The sequence below is a fragment of the Zootoca vivipara genome, chromosome 5, assembly GCF_965207765.1.
Source record: "Zootoca vivipara chromosome 5, rZooViv2.hap1.1, whole genome shotgun sequence".
In the NCBI taxonomy this organism is placed as follows: Eukaryota; Metazoa; Chordata; class Lepidosauria; order Squamata; family Lacertidae; genus Zootoca; species Zootoca vivipara.
Genome location: NC_142588.1, coordinates 73,705,873 through 73,733,757, shown reverse-complemented (window position 1 = coordinate 73,733,757; position 27,885 = coordinate 73,705,873). Strand labels below are relative to the sequence as shown.

Here is a 27,885-nt window from a genome sequence, read left to right as displayed (position 1 = left end):
CGCTGTGTTCGAAAGGGATTACCACTAGGTAAATATGCATGAGGTTGTAGTCTCAGTTCCTCTCTTCACATCCTTGGTGTTCCTTCTGACTTGGTGGGCTTCAAACAAGAAATACACTATCAAGTTGATGTGAAGGAAGGTAAGGTGGTTCTCATGTGGCATTGTGCCCATTCTGACTTGCTGAAATAGAGATGGTGAATGTTGCAACCCCTCTCAGTCCGATTGCAATACAAACTCTTTGATCTATGGTCAAGCCAGGAAGTCTCAGTGACAAGTTCCTGTGCATTGTTTGGATTGTAAAGGTGCCCTTGTGGAATTTGCCTTTGATTTCTGCACAATATTCGTCTATTTTCAGTAAGGTGTCATGAAATAACACTACCGGTAATCATTTTGTTTACTTTGCTTGACTCCTATGTAAAAAGTAGATTGGAAAGACTTCTTAAGCCATAGCTCAAAGTCTCTTGTTCGGCAGCTCCTTCAAAATTCATGGAAGAGATATAACAAACCTTTGCCACAGGGACACCCGTTGCCTGGTCAAACTCTTCATATCCCAGGTGCAGTTCAAAGGCATGTTCATTCCGTTCAGAGTGCTGACAGCTTTTCTTTATACATTTATTTTATTCATGGAATACATCAAGTATAGAATGTTCTTCGGTATGCAAGATTTTCGACAGGATTTGGTGCATCACGTACTTGCATAAGTTGATTTCGGTGAACACGGTGTGTATTGCAAGCGAATGCTTCCAAGACACTTGGGCTTGGTTCACATGTAATGGCAAACCATGGTTTGGCTGTTTGTGCTTGTGCCTCCCCTGTCCTCCTTCTCCCTCACATGCTCCAGTTCCATAACTGACTTTCTGGTGAGCAGTAAACCAAGGTTTGCCATTACATTCAGATGCAATGACAAAATATTGCTTTCATTTCTTGTCTGCAGGCAGAAGAAGACTCAAAGTGTGTGTGTGTGTGTGTGTGTGTGCACGCACACACACAGATATAGATTCATAACATTTATAAAATACAATCCTAACAATAAAACAAAACTCAATCCACATCAAAAAAGCATGTCAACAAACAGGAAATAACATTTATCATTGCAGGCTCTACACACACACACACACACACACACACACACACACACACACACACACACACACACACCCCTTGCTGGAATAAAACAAAAGCTCTTCCATAGGCTACCCGAAAAGGTCTCCTTGCCCTGTCCTCACCAACTGTACTTCTGTTGGTGGAGGGAGCAATGAAGAAAGCTTAAAAAGAGAATGAAGATCTTGAGCAGAAATCCCTGAGCAACAGCTTTGGGAACCAACCCTCACGGAAAGTCTGGAACCACTAAAAAGCCATAGGAACATAAGGTGCTGCCATATACTGAGTCTGACTATTGGACCATCCAGCTCAGTATTGTTGACACTGTCTGGCAGCTGCTCTCCAGAGTCTCAGTGATAGGTCTCTCCCTGCCCTGCCTAGAGAGATTAAACCTGGGTCTTTCTGCATATGCAACATGCTGAGCCATGGCCCTTCCCCATGTACGTTATGTGACAGAAGACTGACTCTTGAGGTGGTGACCTACAGCCTAACCCAAAACGGCTGTGAGTTGCTTAATAGTTAACATGACATTAGTTGATACGTGAAAAGAAGCCCATCCTTTGCAATGGGCAGAGATTGTGTCACTTCTGAGGAGGGCGAACCTGTCAAGAGCTCCACTGGGAGCTTCACTTTGTGCAAATTCTTCTTCCTTTTAAGGAAGCACAGATGCCATATCACTGTTAGATGCAGCAAGCTCCGAAATACTCTGTGGAAATCCATCTACATGGAGTTGCTGAATAAGCACTTCTGGTGGTTCAAAGCTAGCTGTGAGTCAGGAGGATGCATATTTTAACTCTCTGTGTAACAGATATGTGGTTGAGGGCTTCCAACCAAAGCATCTCACAACTCCTCTCCTTTATTCTGAAAGTTGGCGGCGGCAGCAAGGTAGCTGCATGTGCAACAACTCCATGCAATAAGGTATTTGTCAGAAACAGGTCCTCACTGTAGTTGCAGATATTATAGGAACGCTATCAGAATTGCCTGAAAACAGGGCATTGCAACTTCACAGTGAACCGATTTACACAAAAAGCTTAGCACCAATTCCTTACAAGTGGCACCAATGTGAGTGGTCATTGAATGTGTGATTTGGGTTGTTTTAGAACACTTTAAGAAGTCAATGGATAGCTCTTGTAATCCACTCATGTGTCTAATACACACCCATATGTAAACCTGTATCTTACACATGTGTTCACTGAAGTATCATTTGGTGTTTTTTTTACTGCAGATAAGGGCACATGTAAATTGCAAAGGACATTACTTTAGAATACCAATATTGCCTTGCTTACTTGGGAAAGCCAGTAAGAACAGACAAATGCCAGTATTAATGGTGAAGGCCATGTTGGAAATGAACGGTAGATGCAGGTTGAACCCACTCCTATTTCCTGTGCTAGATATTTATTTTATCATGGCATTTATATATTGTCTTTCCTCCAAAGAGCTCAAGGTGGTGCATATGGCTTTCCACTGTCACGTTTCATCCTCACGCGACAACCCTGTGAGGTAGGTAAGGCTGAGAGCCTGGCTGGCCTCAAATCACTCCGTGAGCTTCATGGAGTGAACTTCATGGCTAAGTGGAGATTTCAACCCTGATTCCTCAGGTCCCAGCCTGTCTATGCAGGCTATATTTGGCTAGATAACCAATCACAGCCCAAGTCATTATACTGTCGGCAGGTCAGGTCAGTACTTAAGACAGTGTTGACTAAGCACTCCATCCTTTACCTCCCAGGTTAGGTCAACAAACCTGTTGCCTGGATACCACTGTGGAATGAAAACCAAGAGCAGCCCACAAATATGGATGAACTCTTAGGAGCCATTGGACATCTGGAGCTCGCTTCCCAAATAGGTACGTCATTATATCCTCAGTATTGGATAAAGCCAAATTGGAGAAGGATGCTGAAACCAGTTTTGTCACATGTACGTCCCAGAATTACTTGAGTGCCCCACCTCTCCCACCCAAATCCATAAGCAGTGTCATTTAGCAACAGTGTCTACTACCATCAGACAGACGTCACAGGGATGTGTATTATAATAGATAATCCATGCACTGTATTTTTTTGGAGACACACCCCAATTATCTGGGCTTGTCCTAATAAACCTACTGAATGCTTACACCCACTTAAAAAACAGCATACTTTTATTGAGTTTTCTGAATAATGTAATACAAGTGGCAAATTACCCACATGGCAAGGCAGATTTAAATAAATATTGAAAGAACCAAATAAAGAACAGCAGACGCAGCTCTGCTCTGAGTGTAAGATAACTGAAAGGCCAGTAAAAATAAGGAAAGGAATCTTTCCTAGTCCTGAAATGTTCACAGTATATCAATCACCAGTGACTGGCATGGAATGAAGCCAAGAGATACTCTGGTGAGACTTTAATGTCCTACGGTTTAATTGCTTGCTTGCACCCTAGCCACGTATGACAACAGAGTTCCTGGCATTTTGCTTCTTCCAATCAGTTGTAGAATGCCGCCCAACGCAGGAAGACATTGGGAGAAATTAGACACGTGTCTCCAGGTCAGCTGGAGCACATGAATGGGAAATCGTGAGACTGCTCCCATTCTCTGATGAAACTGGTCATGCAAATGTCTCATCAAGGTAGCAATTCAGAGGGAGGTGTTTCACCTCCATCAGAAATGATTCAAGGGTGAGGAATGACTCATCAGCCACAGAGCTAGCTGAATAACTGAGAGTTCACCCACAGAAACGCAAGAGGCTTATAAAACAAGCAGCTCTCTTGCATCTATCATAACCACTGGGTGGGTAGAGATCCATTCAGCGGATTATTGATCATTTGTTTTATTTCAGAAAATGAAAACAAATCACTCAAGGTAGCTCAGCCTGATAATAGAATACGCCCTCTAAAACCAGTTAAGAATCTATTGAAAGCAAATGCAACAGGCAAGAGCAGCTGAAAGGCAGATCCCAATACTTTGCAACACAAGTAAGCCAACATGGTGCCTTCTAGATATCTTTGGACTACAACTCCCATCATTCTGATGATTGCCCATGTTGATGGGGCTTATTTATCTATTACAATAATTTATACCCTGCAGTTCAACAATACAAATCCTTCCAAGGCAGCTTACAAGAAAGACAAAACCAATGGGGTGGGGGGTGGGGCTAAATCAGGCGGGGGGGGGTCTTTGCTTGCCTCTCTTTCATGGACTCCTTCTCACAGGGCAGTTGATGGTAAATATGGCACAGGGAAGGAGAAAGTTCAGCTGGCAGTGACTGTAAGGTGGCCTTTGCCTGTCCTCTCTCTTCCCATCCTATGGAAAATCTTTCCCACAGGGCAGTTGATGGTAGAGGGCCCTGTACACAGATGCTGGACCAGGCTCTGAGATAGTCTTCACCTGCATCTCCAAGGCCCATTTGCACTGTACATTTAAAGCAGTATCATACCACTTTGAATAGCCAGGGCTCCCTGGCCCCACAAGAATCATGGGAAGTGCAATTTGTTAAGGGTGATGAGCTTTGTCAGGAGACCTCCCCCTTCAGTTCTCAGAGCGCCCTGGGAAGATGGCTTGACTGTAAAACCACTCTTGAGAATTGAAGCTCTGCGAAGGGAAGAGGGGTCTCCTAACAACACTCAGCACCAAACTACCTTTCCCAAGATGCTTTGGGAGAAGCCATGACTATTCAAAGAGGTGAAATAGTGCTTTAAATGTCTAGTGCAGATGGGATCCTAGAATGGTAGTCCAAAACATCTGGCAAACACCAAGTTGCTTACCTCTGAGTCTACATCATCAGCGAGTTCTGGCAGTAAACATTATCAAAGGATAACCTTTTTAAATAAATAAAAAAACCCACCTTCCAAAACAATGGAAGGAGATACCAGATGATTCCTTTTGCTAATACATCCCGCAGTTTCAGAGTCGGAACAGGAAATGTTGGAATCTGTACTTCTGCAGCTCTTTTCAAATGGGAGAAGATACCACAAAGGTTTAACAAAGGTTAAACTCCAGAAGGTAGGCTCAATGGAAATGTCCCCTCAAGTATCCAGGACCAAGGCTATGATGTTAGGATATATTTCTTAAGTAGTGGAACAAGCCATACCATGATGAAGCAATGCAATGCAATTGCTTTGTGTAGCAGATTCTGAAGGAACATCACATGTCTGCCTTCAACCTCTCTGTGTGCCTTCCCACCCACCACCCACCCCCGTAATGGAGCAGCAGGGTGTCACATTTCTGCTTCAAGGGTTAAAAAAAGATGTCTAAAACTGGCACTGGTGTTGAAAGAAGTGAAAGTGGCAGTAAATGCAGAAAGATAAAAAAAGTTCTGAATCTAGAAAAGACTGGGGGTTTCCCAAACACATGGGAAGTACATCGTGGGCCAGAGTTTGCATGGCCGACCGGAGTGAAATAGCTAATAAATTCAGAGTAAACTTGCAGAGCAAGCCCAATGGTAGGAAACCTTCAGAACTTAAGAAGGCATACTTTACCCCTATTCCAAACTCTGGTCAGAACTGGGGGAACTGCTGGCGGAGCCAGCCAGAAAGAGGGGGGGGGGCATTTAAAATAGACTTTGTTCTTACACACACCCTTTCTGCCAGTGTAACTTCCACTGGGTTGCTAGGTCACATGCCCAAGCTGAATGGAGATTAGAACAGGGGTCATTCTGCACCTGCCCTTTCTTGGAACTTAATGCTGGGTCAGCCAGCTTTAGATAACCCTCAGCTGAGATGGGATAGGGAACTTTCCCTAGGCTTGCCATACGTCTGGAATTTTCTGGCCATAGCTGGAATACACCTGTTGGAAGCAGTGTTCATGTGGAAGTCACTTGAATGTCCGGGAAAATTTCAGCCAGAAGCCAAGATTTTGGTGAATTTGCTTTAAAATAGCTCAGCAACTTCTTTCTTGAGATTTTGCAAAAGGTGGTGTTCAGATTTTCACTTTTTGAAATATGACAACCCTAACTTGCCCCAATGTATCTCTGACTGAACTGGGATGAGGGACTTCAGCCCGGGTAGCCCTTGTTGAACCCAGAGAAAAAGGATGTTGACAGCAATACTTAGAGATAAGCTGACAATCATTCTAGGAAGTGCACCATGACATCACACTCCTGGGTCTTTCCTTTTCCTAGGGAAATCCAGGTGTGTGTGTGTGTGTGTGTAGCATTTTTTTGGCAGAATGAGCCATGACACAAATGTGTTCACTATGGCTGACTGTCACTTCCTCTTCCTTTTCTGGCATCTCTAATACCCAGAAGGAAAACCCTGACAGTCAGGGTTTCGTGGCCTTCCTCTTCCTTTGCATACACACACACAAATGAGAGGGGTGGGGAGAGAGAGGGGGTGGGAAAGTGGGCAATATTTTTTAAGAAAAAAAATCTAGTCCAAATTTTAAAAAGTGTTTCAAGAAGCAAGTTGGGGTTACAAGCGGACCCTGAGTCATGCGGGGAGGAGAGAGATTGAAAGCTATACACTTAGTTCCTTCTGAAATCAGCTACATTGTGCACCTTCCCTCCCATGCACTTTGAGTTTTATAGCCTTTCAAAATCTGTCAGTATATTTGCACTGGCCAAGCTGCCCAGTAAAATGGTACTTAACTGTTAACATCTCATTCCTCAACCCAGTTCATTTTATTCTGAAGCGACATCTGGGATGATTTCACAAATGAGCTTTCCAGATGGGCAAAAATTCAGCGGAACTCAAACCACAATAAATTAGATTGCAGTGAGCACACAATAAATTTACTACCTGCTTTTCCTACAAGGAACTCAAGATTTGGTTCTTTCCACCCACGCCCCACTTTACAACAACCTTGCAAAGTAGATTAGGCTGAGAGGTCCAGAAATTACATTGAAATAGCTTTCTTCCACAGTCACGTTGCCCTCACAGGCTGGCATTGGCACAACTCAAGGCAAGAACAAACAGATTGTTTATTTGAGCTCTGCAGTTTGCATTTGCAGTTCAATGCAGAGTTCTTTTCCATCAGCAGCACCCCTGCTTGCAATCATTCAGGGCTGTTTTGAGTTCTGTTTTCACCGTAGTGAAGATTCTGTAATCATGATGATTTATCTATGTAATCTGGTACAATTGCTCCCAATTAGTCTGATTAATATGGCCAACACATTGAGACTGAGTGGGAAGGGAAGTTGGTAGCAGTTCAATTTTATAGCCTAATTTAAAACCAGACAAGTTGAATTTCGGAATGTAAAAATAACTATGAGGAGTTACACAAGAATAAACCAGAGACCATAGAAGGGGATTTAAAGCAAAATAAAATAAACCTGTGTACATGATACAAGTTGTTGGTGGAGAGATTTCCCAGGCCATAGTCCATTTCATTTCCATGGAAGCCTTTCCATCATATTTTCATCATTCCCAAACATCTCTATTACACTTCTAAAATGGAACTCCTGGACATTTGCTCAGCATTGTTAGTCTCCCTGGCAGTCTAGCTCGAGATTCTGATCCTAGCCACCTCCAGGTCCAATTTTGTTTCATTTGAATGATTGTAACTTTAATTTTTAATCCTAGCATATCGCAATGGCCCATATCAAGCTACAGTATAGAAAACAGAATCACCAAATCACCACACATCCCACCCCCATGGTTCTTCAGTCTCTCACCTTGTGAAACCAGCACTCTGTTTTGTAACTAAACAGAAAAAAAAAAACATAAAACACCATTTGCCGGAAGTTTGCTTTGGTGACTCCACTTAAGCAGCAATCCTAATGGAACTTGCTTCGCAATTAGCATGCAAAGGATTGCACACTGTTAACACTGGTATTTCATGCTGTTGCTTTATTGTTTTCTTAAGTGTACTCACTGGCCATGAATGAATTGCGTGCATATTTTCCACTGTCAAATACTGGAAGCTGTGCAATCACAGAAAAGGGCAGGCAAAGGCTGTGTCCCATATGTAGGGCAAAGCTGTTTAAGGCATGTGTTGCAGTGGACACGTTGCAATGGAATGCAGAAATGTCCAAAAGCTTCCAGCTGCAGCTAGAACTTCCCTGCGGTGCCCCTTCTGCTTTCACAAAGAGTGTAGCTCGGTATTCGAGCATCTGCTTTACATGCAGAAGGTCCTAGGTTCAATCCCCGGCACTGCCTGGTAAGACTGAGAATGGCCTCACTCTTTAAATCCCGAAGAGACACTGCCAGTCAGTGTAGGCAACACCAAACTAGATGGAGATAATGGCATGTTCTCCTTACGTTCATATGCTAATGCTTCTTGCTTAAGTGGATGTGTGTTGGCTAGCTCTTGCTGTTTGGCTATGGGTGGCCTGTGATCTCACAAAAGCACACTGCACCTGAGTGGAGGCAGTGATATTTCCGAAAGTTGGAGGCAATGATGCTTCTGAATACCAGTTGCTGGAAACCACAGGAGGGGAAAGTGCTCTTCTGCTTGGGTCATGCTTGTGGATTTTCTTACAGGCATTTGGGGGGGGGGCAGTATGAGAACAGGATGCTGAACTAGATGGGCCAGCAGCCTGATCCAGCAGGCTGCAGCTGAGCTTGGTGGAGAGAACCTCAGATCTTGGAGTCTATAAAGAAAAACTATAAAGTAAGTGAGTGTGATTTTTAATAACAAGACACAAGAGAAGATATGTTTCATCAAGGGATGGGTGAGGCATGGAGACAGGCAAGGAAGAAGGCATGGCAAGAAGATCACTGTGCATGGACCAAGTAGAAATTGACTTGTAGGAGAGCACCAATTGCAGAAAACTGGAGATACTCTGTACTTTAATGGAAACGCCTTGCTTCCAAACTAGCTGCTAAGGGCTAGAGTAGAAGAGCAGTCACAAGATATGCCCTCTTCTGCATGTATAGCAGAGATGGGGAACCATTTCTGGCTCAAAGGCCACATTTGCTGCTGAGGACCAAGGACCACTGAAGGGAAAGCCAGAGGCAAAAATGGACAGAGCAACAAACCTTTCTACAGTATAATCTTCCACTGGAAACAGTTAGTTTTGGGTGGTAGCAGCTGCACTGCAAAACTATCTATTTAGGGTGATCCAAGCAGTCACATATTTAATAATAATAATAATAATAATAATAATAATAATAATAATAATAATAATTATTATTTATTATTTATACCCCGCCCATCTGGCTGGGTTTCCCCAGCCACTCTTGGCGACTTCCAACAGAAAAATGAAATAAAATAATCAATTCAACATTAAAAGCCTCCCTAAACAGGGCTGCCTTCAGATGTCTTCTAAAAATCTGGTAGCTGTTTTTCTCTTTGACATCTGATGAGAGGGCGTTCCACAGGGTGGGCGCCACCACCGAGAAGGCCCTCTGCCTGGTTCCCTGCAACTTGGCTTCTCGCAACGAGTGATTCAGGTGATCCGCTCTTTGCAGTCTTTAGACTCTTGTCAAAAACTTACTTATTCTGTCAAATTTTGTTTTCTCTGCTGGTTAGCGGGTGGGAGTATAAATCTGGTTTTTGTTACTGTGCTGCCAATGTTGTTTTTGCTGTTATGGGGGAGGGCTGCTTTAGATGTATGCTGTATAGTATATTGATGTTTATATGATTTTCTCTCCTCCCCCCTTTCTATTATAAATTGTATTTGTTCATAGATTTTTCTGTGTGAGTTGCTTGGAGGCCACCTTTGGCGACAACCAATTAATAAGTTTAATGCATAATCATTGCCCCACATATGCCAAGAGGTCCTGCTCAGGTCCACTCACCTTTTGTAGTTCACTGGAATTAAGATACACAAAAAATAGAGATATTAATCACCTTTAGCAAACACTGAAGAACCTGGCAAAAGATGAGTGTGCTTTCCTAATACATGCCAATGATCTTGATCAAAGGCATTGCCAGCTACTCAGACAGGGAAGAACAAAAGAAATCATGAGACACACACATGTGCTTCGCCAGGCTGGTTTAGCTGCCCAACAGGTAAGGCATGAATATAAATAGCTGACACAATTATGGCTAAGAGTCACAGGGATTTAGCCTCAATGAGTTCCCCATTGCAAAGGACTGATTAAACTACCATTGTTATATTGCCATACTTCCTCAGTGGTGAGGTAGACGCTGATGTCAGCATGCTGAATTTGTTTTATGATCTTTACAGGGCTGGCTGCTGTTTTAATGTGCTTTAATATGTTGAATTATCTTGGGTGACATCCAGTGCTGTCCATCTACTTGCACAACAGAAATCTGCTTGGGAGTTTTGTTTTTTTTCTTAAAGAAAGTTTGTAAAAAGAGGGGGTGGGGAGAGAAATCTGATTGTACAAAGGGAGTTCTAGTTTCTTGTTTCCGCTTCCAGCCTTCTGAACTTCTCAAAACCCTGAAACTGATTTTGGGGGGGCACACAGGGGATCTGCAGGGGAAAGGAGGGGGGAATCCCACTACCGAAATGGGTGCCCTTATTGTTTATTTTAAAGGTCCCCGGCCCCTGAATATCCAGCCTGTGAATAGCTGTGTACACACGAGGGGTACATGTGGAGTATATTTGTGTCTGACAAGCTTTTAGCAGTTTTATGCCTTGGTTTCTCTCAAAGAATTCTGGGAATTGTAGTTCAGGGAGTACAGCATTCCTACCACACTCACTTTGCAGTTTTCCTGGAGGAGAAGCAACGGCCGTTAAACCAATTTAAGCCTGTAGTGTACAAAAATCCCTGTTGTTTGGAAAGAGATGTGGATTTGTGTACAGTACTCCCTGCATGTGCATTAACACTCTAGTTTATACACAGCTGCTATTTGGGGGACCATCTCAGACCCAAAAATAGGCAGATGAGGCCTTGTTAGTGCTGCCCAGTTGGCAATAGCTCACGTCAGGGCCTTTTTCAGTGGTGGTTCCCTGATTGTGGAATGCCCTCCCTAGTGAGGTCCACATGCCTGCATCATTATTAATCTTTAGGAGGAACCTAAAAACATTCCTGCTTATGCAGGCATTTAGTGGCTGAAGAATACTGTTCCTGGCAACCTCAAGATTATTGGATGGAAGCTGATTTTTAATTGTGATCGCTTTTGGAATGTTTTTAACTATGGTTGCTTTTACATGTTTTAGAAGGTCTTTGTTTTGTTCTAAAATTGCATAGGCACCTGCCACCCTGGGCTCCTTGGGGAGGAAGAGAGGGATATAAATTCAATAAATAAATAACCACGTTAGTTGCATGCATGAGTTACATTTTGGAGTATACACTAAATTATATAATACCTGTTCTTTAAAGGAAAAAAAATGCCTTTAAAAAGCCAAAGAGATATTTTTTGTGTCACTTACCTAGTGTCTCCTTAATTTTTGAAGCTGTCACTTTTACTCCTTTTTTCTTAAGCAAACGACTAATGAAGTCGAGACACATCCCGATTTGCATGGTAATGCACCAGTAAAGCAGCTTAATGGTCTAAGAGCTAACATCCAGGTTTTATGTATTTATCCAAGTGAAAACGAAGGTATTTCTGCCACAAGACTTTTCCATGTCATTTTAAGCTGTCTCTCCTTGCCACTGTGACTAAGCTTTATACTCTTGTTAACAGTTTTTTAGACAGGTGCAAAGAGGAATTAAAAGGTTTGCATGGTGGGATTTTTTTTGGGGGGGGGGAGGCAGGCACATTATATGATAACTTTATAATATGTGCACTTTTATTGAACCCGCTGAGCCCCATTCATCAAATAAATCAGGTAAATGAACCATAAAGTAGCTGGATTTTTGAGCAAGCGCTGCAGTCGTCACTCCTTCTGGTTGCTTCTGCTCACCTTCACCCCAAGACACACATTTCACTTTTCCAAGGAATCTGTGTAAAAGTTAGATCCCATAGAATGAATCAGAGGGCATGCTCACATCACCGCTTACTCCGGATCCAGTGCGCTCCCATTGCTAGTTTTTGAAGCTGCATACACACAACTTTAGCCACAACCCATATCGTTCCTGCAGCTCCTTTATATATATATATATACATACTGTACAATGTTAGGTTAGAAAGAAAAGGGGGAAAGAGATAGAGGGAGAATGGTTAGTAGGGGTGGGGTCGGGTGGCAATGCTTCTATTCTTCTACTTAGTGTACGTGTGGGGTTTTGTGTCAGCGTCACTTGGGTGGGTTCTCTTTACTATTTGCTTGTATTTCTTTGGTGGTGAGAGAGGTTGGGGGGTGGCCTAGGGTTGTCTTTGATTGGCTGTAGTGAAATTTGTGTGTGTGTGTGTGTGGATCAGGTTAATCAGATTGATTCATATGCTGTTGGCGGTTCTTGTTGTTGTCTTGGCTGTGTATGTGATAAAGGGTAACCATACCGGGGTGAAGGCGTCCTCTTCTATTTGTCCCCGTGTCAGTTTCAGTTTATTGGTTAGTTTTTCTAATACAGTAAGGCTGTTTCCCATACTCTTTTATACCATGGGTCTATGCTTATTCCTGACAGGTCTCTCCAGTGTTTGGCTATGATGCTTCTAGCTGCTGAGTGTAGGTGGGTTATGAGCTCTATGTGATGTGAATGGGCATTATTATCTTGGAAGATGTTCAGTAGGGCCAGTTGTAGAATAAATGGACAAGTTATAGGAATTGGACACCGGGGGGGGGGAGCCAACCCAAGCATTCAAATTGTAATGAATAATCTGTGCACATGGTTAAAGATTTGAAGAGAGAACAATTTTTGGGGGGGGGCTAAAGGGGAGGGAGGGAAGGGGAGAAAAAGAAAGAAAGAAAAGAAATTAGGATAAATGAGTGGGGACAAAAGTATATACTGTTATGTATAGCTAATAAGAGGATGATTTTGATGCATGTTATTCTTAGATTTTCGACTGAATGGGGTTTTTTTGTAATTTATTTGATGTCCCTGGATGAAAGTATGATTATAAAGAATAATGATAATGATAATAATAAGTAGGGCCAGTTGTAGAGTGACTTCTAATACTTGCTTAGTTATTTTTCATATTTCTTGTATGATTGATGTCCAGAACAGTTAGAATTTAGGACATTCCCACCACATGTGGAGGTATGTGCCTGTGGAAGTGCATCCTCACCAGCATTTTGGTGGTTCCTAGGCGTACTAGCATTAGTTTCCGTGGTGTTAGCTCCTGCAGCTCCTTGACAAATACCGCTGCTTGATGTGTTTCCCCTCAAAGCAGCTTCAGTCTGACTAGAGAAGGTATGCCACATTTACTTTGCGATGGGTGTGCACATTCGAGACAGCTGTTCCACATGCAAAGATAACAGCTTCATGAGTAAGAGTCCGGGGTGTGTGTATGTGCATGGTCAGCAAAACCAAAAAGGTCCTGCATATTGGGTGAAAACATCCCCACCCTCTCTCCAATATGAACAACGCTAGGTGAATGTGGCTTGAAATGCACGGGGTGGGCAGAACGAGCTTGCTGCATTTTACATTGCTAATGCGACAGCGAACATATCCTTAAGTCTTGAGAAGCACACCGAGCTCAAAGAGGAAGCGGGAAAGAGCATCACTCTCCTAACTTTCTCCTGCAGCTGCATTCAATTTTCCATGACCAAGGAGGTAGAGGGTGGGGGAGGGGGGTCTCATAGGCTTTGTGGCTGCCAAGGGAAGATCACACGAGGCACCATGGCACCCATGGGCCAACACAGTGAGGACCCCATAATACAATCATATTTAAATACTTACAAAATGATTTATAACTGGAAATATAAAAGATGCAAGTGGAAACAAAAAGATGTGCCCTCTTTGTTGGAATAGATGTTAAGATTATAAGACTTGGCACATATGATAAAACTAACCAATTTTAAGATACGGTAAGAGAATATATGCAACTGAAAAGTTTTGTTGAGAAATGGTCCATCTTTATTTAAAAAAACACACACACAGAATAATACTTTTTTAAAGCGTGTAGTCTTTTGTGTTGTTGTTAAGAGTTTTGTCATTGTGGTTGCAATGGCAGTGTTTGTTTGTAAGATTTCAAAGGGGTTATAATATCACCATCTTGAAAGAGGCAGTGATATGGCCACTCCTGAAAAAGCCCATCCTGGACCAACCAATTGGCTTGTGACAACTACCACCCTGTTGTAAATTCCCCCTTTCAAGGGAAGGTGATTTGAGAGGGTTGTGGAGCAACAGTTGTAAATACTCTTGGATGAAACTGGTGATCTTGCCCCATTCCAGTTGGGTTTCAGTCTTGGTTATGGGACTGAAACAGCCTTGGTTGCCCTGGTGGATGACCTTATCAGCAGGACTGGAGGATTAAAACCCTGTTAGTTTTACTTGATCTCAGTGACTTTTGATTCTATCAGACATGGTAGCTTCCTGAACCTGCTCCGTGAAATGGGCAATGTTTTACTATGGTTTGGTTCCCACCTTCAGGGTCAGTTTCAGAGAACAGCGTTGGGTGATTATCTCCCCTAGCAGTTTTGCTTCAGGGTGCCTCAGGGTACCATCCTGTCCCTGTTGCGATTTAACATCTACATGAAGCTGTTGAGAGCTGTCATCGGTATGCGGATGATACTGAGCTCCATTTCTCTGTAACATCTAAATCAGGAGAAGCCATGCAAGTCCTGGACTGGTGCCTGGTTCCAGTGGTAAGCTGGATGAGAGCCAAGGAATTGACTCTTTGAGTCCTGCCAAGGAGGAGATGCTGGGGGTGAGCAGTTCCTAAGTCTGGATTATTGGTGTCAATAGCCTGCTTTTTGGATGGGCTCATATGCCCCCAGAAGGAGAAGGTTCATAGTTTTGGTGGGCACTTGGATCCATCTCTGTCACTAGAGTCCCAGGCTACGAGTGCCTTTTTACCAGCTACAATTTCTGGACCAGGATAGCCTAACCGCTGTCATCCATGTGCTGCTAACCTCCAGTTTGGATTGTTCCAAGGTGGGCCTGCCCTTCGGGCTGATCTGGAAACTGCAGCTAGTGCAAAATGTGAGGGCGAGACTGCTAACTAGGGGTGGAATATTGCCATTATATTGCTGCTGAAAGAATTGGCTGCCAATTGGCTACTGGGCTAAGTTTAAGGAGCTGGTACCGATACATAAAGCCCTGCATCCCTTGGAACCAGAATGCCTAAAGTTTGTCTCATTCCCTTCATACCCAGTGAACTAATACCAGTGTACTGGAAGAAGCAAAGATCACCAGTGTTGACGCAATGATTCTTCAGCATCAACTTCGTTGGACTGGTCATGTTGTGTGGATGCCTGATGATCGTCTTCCAAAGCAACTACTCTATTCCGAACTTAAAAATGGAAAGCGTAATGCTGGTGGTCAACAAAAGAGGTTTAAAGACTGTCTCAAGGCAAAACTTTAAAAAATAGTATAAACACCAACAATTGGGAAACGCTTGCCTGCGAGTGCTCCAGTTGGAGAACAGCCTTTACCAAAAGTGTCATGGGCTTTGAAGACACTCGAAGTCAGGACACAAGGGAGAAATGTGCTAAGAGGAAGGCATGCTTGGCAAATCCACACCATGAGTGGAAGGACGTGTTGATCCAGAACTGGCCTCCACAGTCACATACGGACTCATAGTTAAAACTGTGTTTATGGAAGACAATCTTACTTGGCTACTACGAATGATCGCCAAAGAAGAAGAAGAAGAAGAAGAAGAAGAAGAAGAAGAAGAAGAAGAAGAAGAAGAAGAAGAAGAAGAAGAAGAAGAATAGAATCATAGAGTTGGAAGAGACCACAAGGGCCATCCAGTCCAACCCCCTGCCAAGCAGGAAACACCATCAAAGCATTCTTGACATATGGCTGTCAAGCCTCTGCTTAAAGACCTCCAAAGAAGGAGACTCCACCACACTCCTTGGTAGCAAATTCCATTGCCGAACAGCTCTTACTGTCAGGAAGTTCTTCCTAATGTTTAGGTGGAATCTTATTTCTTAAAGTTTGAATCCGTGTCTGCTTCTCTGGAGCAGCAGAAAACAACCTTTCTCCCTCCTCCATATGACATCCTTTCATATATTTGAACATGGCTACCATATCACCCCTTAACCTTCTCTTCTCCAGGCTAAACATACCCAGCTCCCTAAGCCGTTCCTCATAAGGCATCGTTTCCAGGCCTTTGACCATTTTGGTTGCCCTCTTCTGGACACGTTCCAGCAAGAAGAAGAAGACTGTGTTCTGCATCCTAAAAAATCCAATCCTATCAGGAGTTCTATTCCATATGTCAGAATTGGGCCTTTATATATAAGCAGTTGCTTCATATATGTTTTTATTGTATTGCAAATTGCTCTGTGATGCCTCATGGGAAGCAATTCATAACCGAATGAATTAATGCTAGTTTAGATTTTCATTAAAAGGAATGTGCATGAATTCAATGTTTTAATAGTTTAGCTGGAAATGTTACCCACCCACACAAAACTTTTGTACAAGATAGCTGAAAGTAAGAGATGAATATTACTAATGTGGAACTGGATGTGCAGATCCCAGCTCCATGATATAACATAATCCACATTTATTGTTCCATCACAAAACTTCTAAAATTAGATTCGGTGTCAGCAAAACAAATAGGGGCTGAGTGTTGGCAGACTAAATATAGCTTGTTGCAAGTTGGGTATATGTTGGGGCAATCACATGATAGTTTCATAATGTGCCACCAGAGACTTCTCCTATAAAGGAGAATAAATATGAAGAAGCAAGTGTGTGAACAGGGCCAAAACAGGGCAATGCTATTAATGTCTACTCAAACGTAGTCCCATGCGACATACTCCCAGGTAAGTCTGTATACAACTGCAGACTATGTACTGCTGTTGTACAACTCCCATTCATTTCGGTGGGCCTTCTAGAGGAGAAATTCTTCACAGGTTGTACTTCAGTTCACAAAACAAGCGCAGATGGGCAATAGCTGTCATCATTGAGTTTGATTCTCTAGGGGTCTTGCTCATAGTCCTTTTTTCAGTTCACCACCACAAGCGCTACAATTCTATGAATGAGGGGGTTGCTGCTGTGCTGTTTTGGTTCTGATTGTATGTATACACACAATATATAATGATCTATTGGATTCTATAAATGCTTAAATGTTTTTAGTTTAGTTTAGTGTTTTAGTTGTTCTTTTATCTGTAAACTGTCTTAGGGAAGAAGGCTGGGTATAAATAAATATATAACAAAATCAGAGAATCGCAGAGTTGGAAGGGGCCCCGAGGGTCATACAATACAGTAATAATATTAGCAAATCTGCACAGGGGTGGGGGTGGGGGAAGGGAAATCCACCTGCTGAACTTCTGCCTGTCAGGTTGTTGTTAAAGGAAATGTGTGTGTGTGTGTGTGTTTTAAAGGCAATCCTTAATGACACATTTCACCATTCATCACAATGTACTACTGTACCTAAAAACATAGCAAAACCAACCATTAGATTTGTTGCAAAGAAATCCATAAGGCTGCGTGGGGAGGGAAGCGTCTATCTCTACAGCGCAGCTTAGAACAAGCCAAGACGGCCCCCAAAACATATATATGTTTGTTTTGTTTTGTTTTTAAAGTGAAACGCTTCCTATCTCCCCATTGCTTATTCCAGCCCTGTAATGCGTGCAACCACATCTCTTCTGCTGGGTTACCATAGAAATAGAGGCACGGCCAGAGACGTCTGCATTAAGCGAAGTGGCCGAGGAGCGAGTGCTTGATTGGTCGGTCGCAGCAGTAGAGGAGCGGCGGAGGGTCAAGGAGAGGTGAGTTCATGCGGGGGGCGGGCGAGCCGGAGCTGAAAAAATGCGCGCTGCAAAGGGGCATAGCTGCCAAGTTTTCCCTTTTCTCGCGAGGAAGCCTATTCAGCATAAGGGAAAATCCCTTAAAAAAAGGGATAACTTGGCAGCTATGCAAAGGGGACCGTTGCTGCTTAAGAGCCCTGGACCGGTCCCGCCCCCCCCCTCCTCTCTAAATGGAAGCGTTTAAGCAACGATCTTTACAGAGACAACGCCGGCTCTCCGTTTTAACTCGCACGTGCCCAGTTGCATGAGGAGCCTTTGAATGGGTCTCGGCCGCATGACACCTAGCGCCCTCTCGGGGTACTGCACCCTGCGGCGAAGGGAACGGCTCTTGGAAGGCTGGTCCAATCTTCCATCAATCACGAGTTGGAAAGGGACCCTGGGAGTTATCTAGCCCAACCCCCTGAAAATGCGGGAATCTTTCACCCAACGTGGGGCTCGAACCCACGACCCTGAGACTTAGAGGCTCTAGCTCTATCTACTGAGCTATCCTGAGTTCATTCCTGGCCTCCATTTACTATCAGCTCCCTTTGCAGTGCAGGCCCAGGCATAACCCACCTCTCCGCATTGCAAGACCCTTCGAAGGTGGAAAGTTAAGAAGCAGTTTAAAATAAATCTAAAAATGCAGAGCTACGGTAAAAAGCAGCGCCTCACATTTTAGGCACCAAAGCTGCAGATCTTTCTAGACTTACCTGGGAGTAAACCCAGTTGAGCACACTCTAGGACCTGCTTCCTAGTAAATATGCATGGGATTCCACTGGGTTCAATAGGGTTTACTACCAAGTAGACCTGGACATTCTGACCCATTGAACTCAGTGGGGCTGACTTCTGAGTTGATGATTGATTGATTGATTGATTGATTGCATTTATAACCCACTTTTCCTCCAAGGAGCTCAAAGTGTGGTACATAGGCCTCCTCATTTGATCCTCACAACAACCCTGTGAGGTAGGTTAGTCTTGTAAAGAATTGCACCATTTACTAGGCTTCTTTATGGCCAGCAGGGAGAGCTTTTCCTGTTATCAGGTGTTTTGAAGGGGGGGGGGGTTGGTTGGTTCGAAAAGGCAGTTTCCTACAATTATTTTAACCAGCAAAATATTTGTGCTGCAAGATGAGTTTCCAGCATTTGACTAACTGGAGCCAGGATTCTGTTTTATTTTTTACTAAAGCACCTTGATTTTCTTATCGAAGGCTATGGAATGTTTTCTGAATGGGCAGTGATTTCCACTCCATAGATCAATAGGTCAAAGATCCAGAAGATAGTTCTGTCGCTGCTACTGTTGTTTTTGGAACTTGAATGGGAAATTCGGGGAGGAAAAGAGAGGAGAGTTTTCCCGCTAGAGCAAGCTCTGAGGAGCATATCTGGCAAGTTTTCCCTTTTCTCGCGAGGAAGCCTATTCAGCATAAGGGAATTTCCCTTTAAAAAAGGGAGAACTTGGCAGCTATGCTGAGGAGAGGCAGCACCAGAAACTGTCCTGGGGTGATCTGCTAAGGTAGTTCCTGTTTGCGCTTGATCAGGGATCAGCAAACTTTTTCACCAGGGAGGCGGTCCACTGTCCCTCAGACCTTGTGAGGGGCCGGACTATATTTTGAAAAAAATATATGAACGAATTCCTATGCCCCACAAATAACCCAGAGATGCATTTTAAATAAAAGGACACATTCTACTCATGTAAAAACACGGTGATTCCCGGACCGTCCGCGGCTGGATTTAGAAAGCGATTGGGTCGGATCCAGCCCCTGGGCCTTAGTTTGCCTGCCGCTGCCCTTGATGTTGCTCTGCTAGCATATTTTTAAATAAAGCAACTATTACAACACCACCCTGCATATGTAGGATCTCCAATACTATCTCATCTAAGAACGAGATGGAACTCTCTGGAACTTCTCCCTGGCCAGAAGTAGGCAGGTGTACACCATACCTTTTAAGCACATTCAACGTGCATTTCAAGCACATGTCTTGCCCCCAAAGCATTCTGGGAACTGTAGTTTGCCAGAATGCTGGGAATTGTAGTTGAATGAGGAGGAAAACCACATTTCTAAGGGTTCTTTGGGGGAAGGCATGTGCTCTAGAAGCACATTTGATGTGCTCTAAATGTATGGTGCAGATTTGGCCTTAGTAACACTTGTTTGGGAGTAAAGCAATTCAAATCGGGCAGCTGAGGAGGGTAAAGGAGCATGGCCCTATACCAGCCTTCACTAACTTTCTCTCCCCCTGCCTGGTGTTTTGGACAGCAACTCTATCAGCCCCAGCTGTGAAGTGAATACTTCCTTCTGCTTGCCCCTGGACCTGCTGGGCTGCCAGAATGAGCATGCACCCTTTGCTGTGAACTGTGAGCTCCTGTTTGGCAGTTAGCTTGGATAAAGCCTTGCAAGAGTTAGGGCAGCATCTCTGCAGAGCCTGCAACACATAGTGGGTCCCAACACTGGGATGTAGCAGTAGGGTGTACGTGCATATGTGTGTGTGTGTGTGTGTGGTTGCAAAATGGCTTAGGCAGGCCTTGGCCCCTAAGACACTCTATAGCAGAGCTTTCCAAACTTTTCATGTTGGTGACACACTTTTTAGACATGCATCATTTCGCGACACAGTCATTCAGTTTTACTAGCAAGCTGGAGGTTAAACTAACCCCTTTCCAGCCCTGGGAGGAGCATGGGGAGCGCTTGCATGACAAATCTACACACCGCCGCTGACACACTAAAGCAGAGGTTTTCAACATTTTTGGTTCAGCGGCTCCCTTGACCAACTGCATTCTTTCTGCGGCACCCCTGTGGGGCTCAGGAGCCCAGTTATGTCACCCCTTGCCTGCAGAGCTGGCAGCCTCTCACTCTTTTTCAAACACCCTCCCTTGTGGAGGGGTCCCTCAGACTCCTCCCCTCTCCCCTCCCCTTGGGAGACCTCTAGGCCAGGAGACCTCTAGGCTAGTGCTTGCGCAAACGTCATTTCCGGTGCACTTCCGGGTCAGGGGAGGCCCATGCGCATGCGCACAAACAATTTTCTGCACTTTTTCCCAACCAGGAAGGGCGCTGCCGTGTCTGTAAGTGTGTGTGCGCATGTGCACGGGCGCGCACTCCCCCGCCCTCCGGCCCGCTGCACAATCGGCACGGTGGGCACCAGTCCGAAGCCGGGCAAGTTTGGGGACCCCTGCTCTAGGCAGCCGCTGCTGCTACACCTGGTCTCTGAGCTGCCCCCCTGCAAAGAGAGGTGCCTCCTCACACTGCCTCACAGGGACCTGGGAAGCACCCCCTGGCCTGCCTCTGACCAGCCTGGGGATCTTGTAGCCAGGGCTGCTGCAACAAACAGCTATGCAAGCCTTTGGAGGGCAGAGCTGCAAGAGGGCACCAGAGGAGGGAGGGAAGGAAAGAGAGACAGAGGCCGGTGTTGCCTACGGCACCCCTGACCATCATTCAAGGCACCCCAGGGTGCCAAGGCACACCGGTTGAAAACCACTGCACTAAAGTGTCACGGCACACAGTTTGGAAAGCTCTGCTCTATAGTTTTTTTCTGCAACAGTCTAACATAGCTATCCTTCCGAGTGTTGTAAACCAAATGTATGTTCCAAATAATATACCGTGTTTCTCATATTATAAGACACGTCTTATATTTATTTTTTCCTCAAAAAAACACACTATGGCTTATTTTCAAGGGATGTCTTATTTTTTTCCTCCTCCTCCTTCCGTGGCCGGCATTGCTGCTGCGCCTATCACTATGTCTTATTTTCGGGGTATGGCTTATATTCCTTGAATGCTTAAAAATCCTGCTATGGCTTATTTTATGGGTATGTCTTAAAATATGAGAAACAGGGTAGGGGCTACCAGCATATTTTATGATGGAGAAATGCAACAACACTTTTAGAGTGAAAACATCCACATTTCCCCCCATTAATCTTCAAATGAAGAATGCTGAAGCCATGCTTTGATTTAACAAGAGCTCTTCAGACGGATCTTAACCTTACAAAAGAAAACAAAAGAAAAGTAATAAATAGGGGCAATCTTTCTACCTATCTCTTCAGTGCTGAGGAATCTGATTACCCAACATATTAAAAGCATGACGTCGACAGCTCGGTTATTGCTTTTTCCAAGCTGTAGATTGAGAGATTTTGTAAGATTGTTTGAAAGGGAAACAGTGGGGCCTGGAAAAGTCTTATTTGTTTGCTACATTTGCACCCCACCTTTCCTATAAAGAGCTTGAGGTATTTGCACATGCTCCCCACCCCCCTAATTTATTCTTATTCTTTAACCCTGTGAGATAGGTTGGGCTGAGAGACGGTGATGGGCCCAAGGTCATAGAGTCATCTTCGCAGCTTGGTGAAGATTTCAACCCTGGTCTCCCCTGTCCTCGTCCAACACTCTCTAATGTGGTCTCCTCAAGGTGTTGTGGACTACTAGCCTTGTTATGCTGGGTGGGGCTGATGTGAGTTCTAGTCCAGAAGATCTGGAGGCTACCACCTGTCCTTACTTTAACCTCTGCACCAGGCTGGCTCTGAGGGGCCTAATGTGATTTTATCCACAAAACTTCCACTCTTAATATCCAGGACTGACAACAAAGGGTTAATTCTGAGTTATACAAAAATACCAGCCAGGAAGGACGGGTGTTTGAAAATGGGAATCATCAAACAGAGGGATGTTATTGGATCAAAGACATTCTGTGTAGGGGAAATCAAGGACACTGGGTTAAGTTGCGGAAAGAGAAATAAATTAGAGATACAAGTATTGCAGGCTTCTAAACAAACATGTCTAGATAGTATGGGATGCCTCTAATACGCAGTCCTTGACAGCTGGGTGGAGCGGAGCTGCTGCTGCTGCTGTAATTCTTCTTCTTATTTTGGCAGGATAGTAAATAAACAGTCCATTCCAGGTTTGCTTCTGTCGGAAGACCTGCTGGTCTGACCAGTTTAAGCACATTGGCCTGGGTCTTTTCGGGCTCCATTTTGAACCCCAGGCTCCATCTTTGAGTGCATAAGCAGCTCCCTGGCTTCTAAAGGCTGCAGGTAACAGTGGGCAGATGCAAAAAAAAGGACAGGACTCCTTACACTTTTAATAGCTGAGTATAAGAGGCGATTTCAGCAGGTGTAGCTTGCAGAATCATCATTTCTTCATTGCAGTTATTCCCACCTTCTCCCCACCCCGCACAATTGAATGTTTTCCCCTTACATGCTTCTTAAATCTCTTCTGGGTTTCCCCCCAACCCTCCAGATCAGATTTAAGGATGGTACAGAACTCACATGAGGAGGAGCAGAGGGGAATCCTGTTGCACCAGCACTAAGCCTTGTGCTCGTGCAGCTATTCCGTTGCATACTACCCCGTGTCTGCTGAAGGGTTCAGTACTGTATGTGGCATGACATAGCTACACCATGACATAGCTGTCAAGTGAATTACATCAGCAGAATGAATTGCACCTCAAACCCTTCTACAGGGGCAGGGCTAGTCTTAGCGCTGTCACCATTCCCAAATATTGGGCTGTATACCAAGATTCGCCCAACACATTTTGCTGCCTGAGGCAAACGACAAGATGATGGCTCCTCACATTCCATGTACAAAAACTGACTGGAATTGTAGCTGAATCATACTTGGATGCTGTCAACATGCCCTCTGCTGCACCTGAAGGCAGCAGGCTAGCTTAGGAGGAGCAGAGCAAGGCATTGTACACACACAGCTCCCTCCTCTTCCCATCCCTCAGTATCCAGGAGCTTACTCACTCTGCCTAATGGGAGGGCCCTAAGCCACACAGGAATGGAGAGGGACCACCATGCAGTTGCTCCCATGATCTCACAAATGTATAAATGACTTGAGGCAAGGTCAACATTAAGGGATGTTTATTATGGTTTATTATTTTTTTTGTTTATTACATTGATATCTTAGCTTTTCCTTGAAGGAGCACAAGGCAGTGTACATAATTCTCCTGCTCCTCAGTTACTCCCCACAACAACCCTGTGAGGTAGGTTAGGTGGGGAGGCATTGAGTGGTGACTTGAACTCAGGTCTCCCAGGTCCTAGTCTGACACTCTATAATCACTACACCACACTGCCTGTTGAAGAAATACCTTGACTGGATGCACACAGGTTTATTAAGCGGCGATCATTTACATCATTTTTTTTTTCCAGATTAAGAAAGGAATAGCTCTCCTTTCAAGATTTTTGTGATTACCCCCTGCCCTAGATGATTGCTGTCTTTCCATTCCAGATTTGATTATCCATCTATTAATCCCCCACCCCACCCAAGCACCTGCCAATTTAGGAAATACTCAGACAGTAAGCCTTCTACATCCCCAGTGTAAGCATTTTTTTATATTTTGACAAAGCAGTAGAATGAAGCAGATCAAAACATTGACTGTAGTAAATTGTTAAGAGGATGAAAACAGCAAGCTTTTGGTGTGCTTTGGAGATGATGGTAAAAGGCAGAGAATCTATTTTTGGTGCAGTTAAAATTAATAAGATACATTTCAGTTTCCTCTGTGTTTATAATTTCCCTTTAAATCTTAGCTCGTTGCTCTCCGACTGTCTGTGCAATGCAGAAATTATTCTTAGACTACTTATTATTCTAGCAGACTTCTCACCTCTATTCAGTGTGACTCATGGCTGGTTTACACCTGTATATTCATAAAACTAGATGACAGCTTCATTGTATGTTGATCTGAGTGTGTGAATGAACCATCGCAGATCTAAAACCTTAGGCAAATCTTTTAATATCAGGCAGTGCCACGCCTCCTCAAAAACAGCACTGAAGTCAATCCGCACAGTCAGCTGCTAGTTGTCAAGTAACATAGAGCTATGTGTGAACCAGCCTTTAACAGGGTTCTCGAAGTCTTATCTGCTCGAGCAGCCCAAAGTGCCTTCAAGTGCATTAAACAGTGTTGTTGTTTTCTATCCATGGTCCACAACCCTTTCAAAAGTGACCATCGGTCTCCATCATCTTAAGGTGAGCTGCTCTCTTTGGTTAGGCACCACTACAATGTTGACCACATGGCATATTTTACATTCATTTATTGTCCTGTGTTTATATCCCAATTCTTTCTCCTGAACTTAGGCAGGAAGAACCAAATGCACAAATATAAGATAGGGGACACCTGGCTTACAAGCAGTACATGTGAAAAGGATCTTGGGGTTTTAACAGATCACAAGCTTAACATGATGGACGCGGGTGGCGCTGTGGGTTAAACCACAGAGCCTAGGGCTTGCTGATCAGAAGGTTGGCGGTTCGAATCCCCGCGATGGGGTGAGCTCCCATTGTTTGGTCCCAGCTCCTGCCATCCTAGCAGGTCAAAAGCATGTCAAAGTGCAAGTGGGAAGGTAAATGGCGTTTCTGTGGGCTGCTCTGGTTCACCAGAAGCGGCTTTGTCATGCTGGCCACATGACCCGGAAGCTGTACGCTGGCTCCCTCGGCCAGTAAAGCGAGATGAGCGCCGCAACCCCAGAGTCTGTCACGACTGGACCTAATGGTCAGGGGTCCCTTTACCTTTACCTAAGCTTAACATGAGTCAACTGTGTGATGCAGCAGCAATAAAAAGCTAACACTATCCTAGGCTGCTTCAACAGAAGTCTAGTGTCCAGATCAAGGGAAGTCATAGTACCACTCTAGTCTGCCTTGGTCAGACCACACCTGGAATACTGCGTGCAATTCTGGGCACCACAATTTAAGAAGGATGTTGTTGAGCTGGAATGTGTACAGAGGAGGGCAACCAAGATGATCAAGGATCTGGAAACCAAGCCTTATGAGGAACAGTTGAAATGGCTGGGTATGTTTAGCCTGAAAAAGAGGAGACTGAGAGGAGATATGATAGCCATCTTCAAATATCTCAAGGGCTGTCACATGGAAGATGGAACAAGCTTCTTTTTCTCCTGCTGTGGAGGGTAGGACTTGAACCAATGGCTTCAACTGGTAACAGGACAGGGCCTTTTTAGTGGTGGAGCCTTAGCTTTGGAATGCAGTTCCCAGAAAAGCTCACCTGATGTCCACTCTGGTGACTTTCTACTGCCAGGCAAATAACTTTCCAGGCAGTTTAATTTGTGTTGATCTGTTTTACTCCGGTTACAGGTAGGTAGCCGTGTTGGTCTGAGTCGAAACAAAATTAAAAAATTCCTTCAGTAGCACCTTAAAGACTAACTAAGTTTTTATTTTGGTATGAGCTTTCGTGTGCATGCACACTTCTTCAGATACCTATCTGAAGAAGTGTGCATGCACACGAAAGCTCATACCAAAATAAAAACTTAGTTAGTCTTTAAGGTGCTACTGAAGGAATTTTTAAATTTTGTTTTACTCCGGTTATTTTTATTCAGCTGCTATAGATTTTCTGTTTTTAGTTTATTTTTCTGTTTCAGCTGTTTTTGTAATGTTTCACTATAAGCAGCCTTTATCATGTGTTTGAAGGGCTGGGTGTAAGTTCTAATAAGAAAATAAATAATAATAAATGATAGAGAGAAGGCTAGCATGGGGGCACATTTTTACACTGACAGGAGCGACGACTATCAATAATGAATTCTTCTGTGCTGCAATATTCCTATTTTGGGGGCTGGAGAGGAATGTTTCACTTGAGTGCTTTAGGAAGGAACATAGGGTGTTTCCTAAACACATGCGCTATAATTCTCTCTATAATGGCATTCTCTTTGTTGTTCTCCATAGTTTTGGCAGCATAGTTGCCAACATAAGATGCTCGCAGACGGCATCTGTCGAATTTCCTTATCATAGTGGTATGTTTTCCCTTTCAGACTGCAAATTTGCAAATATATTGTCAGTGTCTCTTTTCCCTTCTGCAATTCACTTAGCTGAGGGCTTTCCCATAGAGTTTGACTTTCCCAAGTGCATTTATTTCAGAATTCAACCGTCGAGAACGTGCTGTTTTCAGTAAGAAATGCAGGGAATGGAATGCTGCAGAATCCGTCTCCTGTCAGCTCCTTCTCAGAATCAGCTGTTAAACAGACGACATGCTCCAAAAAAGAAACAGCCTGCCTGAAGCAGCTTTATTCCATAAGTTGAAACATCCCATCTGTGCCACATAATTAACACTTTGTGAATACTAGAGGGCTGTGAACTTTGTACAGACAAGCATGGATTCCGAGCCTTGCTAACACCGATTGTTAAGCATGTCAGCTGCTGCCCTGGGACAGTGCTTGGAATGGTTTTTAATTGCTTGATGGGCAAATCACTTTATTCAGCCTCCTTGAATTGAAGGGTGCATGCAGACGTATGTTGTTTAAATGGGCACTGGCTTTGGTCGGATGTAGTATTAAACTACGGTTTAGTGTTACATGCACAAGCCTTGGACTTATGTGTTCTCCCCCTCTGGGGAAGAGCTTATAAGCTTTTGCTGCTATTTTTAACTAATTGCAGTTTAGCATTATTTCTGAACCTAGACAAACAGTGGTTACTCTTAACTATGTCTTATTAAAACAATCCAGTTTCATACCATAGATTAAAAATCTGGGTTCTGAGTGTGGGTGTAACACAGCCAGTGCCGGCCCACCTATGAGGCAACTTGGGGCAACCACCTCAGGCAGCAGGATTCTCAAGGGCAGCAGACTTGGCCACCAAGGAATGCACTGGCTGCTGCTGCTGCGCACCATTTTGTGGTTCACCTCAGGTGCCAAAATGTATTGGGCCAATCCTGAACGCAACTGTGGTCAACTGAAGATGGAAGTGAATGTTTCTGGTCCCATGTTGGGAGTGCAAGGGGAGTGAGAAAATATGGGGATCCGATATTTGCCCAGGCGCGTTCGCATAATGCTAAGCCGTAGTTTAGCATTTCGTTTGAATGAGGCCACTATGGAAGTGCACCCACTGTGTTGAATGAAATTTCATTGCCAGGATCAAACTTGGGAGCTTTGCTGCAGAAAGTAGCTATGCACAAAACTAATAGGCTGGTGCTTTTGATATCTTAAATCCACATCCTCAGAACACTTTCACAGTTTTTAAATGAATGTAAACATAAGGCAGTAAACGAACATAGAAATGAGTAGGCATTCACATTGTACTTTCAAAAATAACAATGCTGGAAAAAGAAAAGCAAGACAGACGGCTGAGATTGGTATTTGAATCACAGATAAGTATGTCAGCTGAATGTATTGTGAAGGTAGAATGCAGGCCAGCTCCTTCCACTAAGGCTAAGCCCAGTTAAATGTATGTTTGCATGAACCTTACACGTGTCTGTATCAAAGAGTCTTATACCTGTTAAGAGTAAGACTAGAGGAGCTTGAATTTGAATAATCTAGCTAAACTTTCTTGTAATTTTTTTAAAACAACAACAAC

General features: G+C 43.9%; 1 long non-coding RNA gene across 1 annotated transcript; it reads left to right on the top strand.

Moving 5' to 3' along the window:
- LOC132592108 (uncharacterized) lies at positions 1-26,703 on the top strand. Its single transcript, XR_009557539.2, has 4 exons — positions 1-139; positions 2,828-2,944; positions 17,465-17,615; positions 26,455-26,703. It is a non-coding gene; the product is annotated as an uncharacterized LOC132592108 (long non-coding RNA).
- Positions 26,704-27,885: the final 1,182 nt, after the last annotated feature.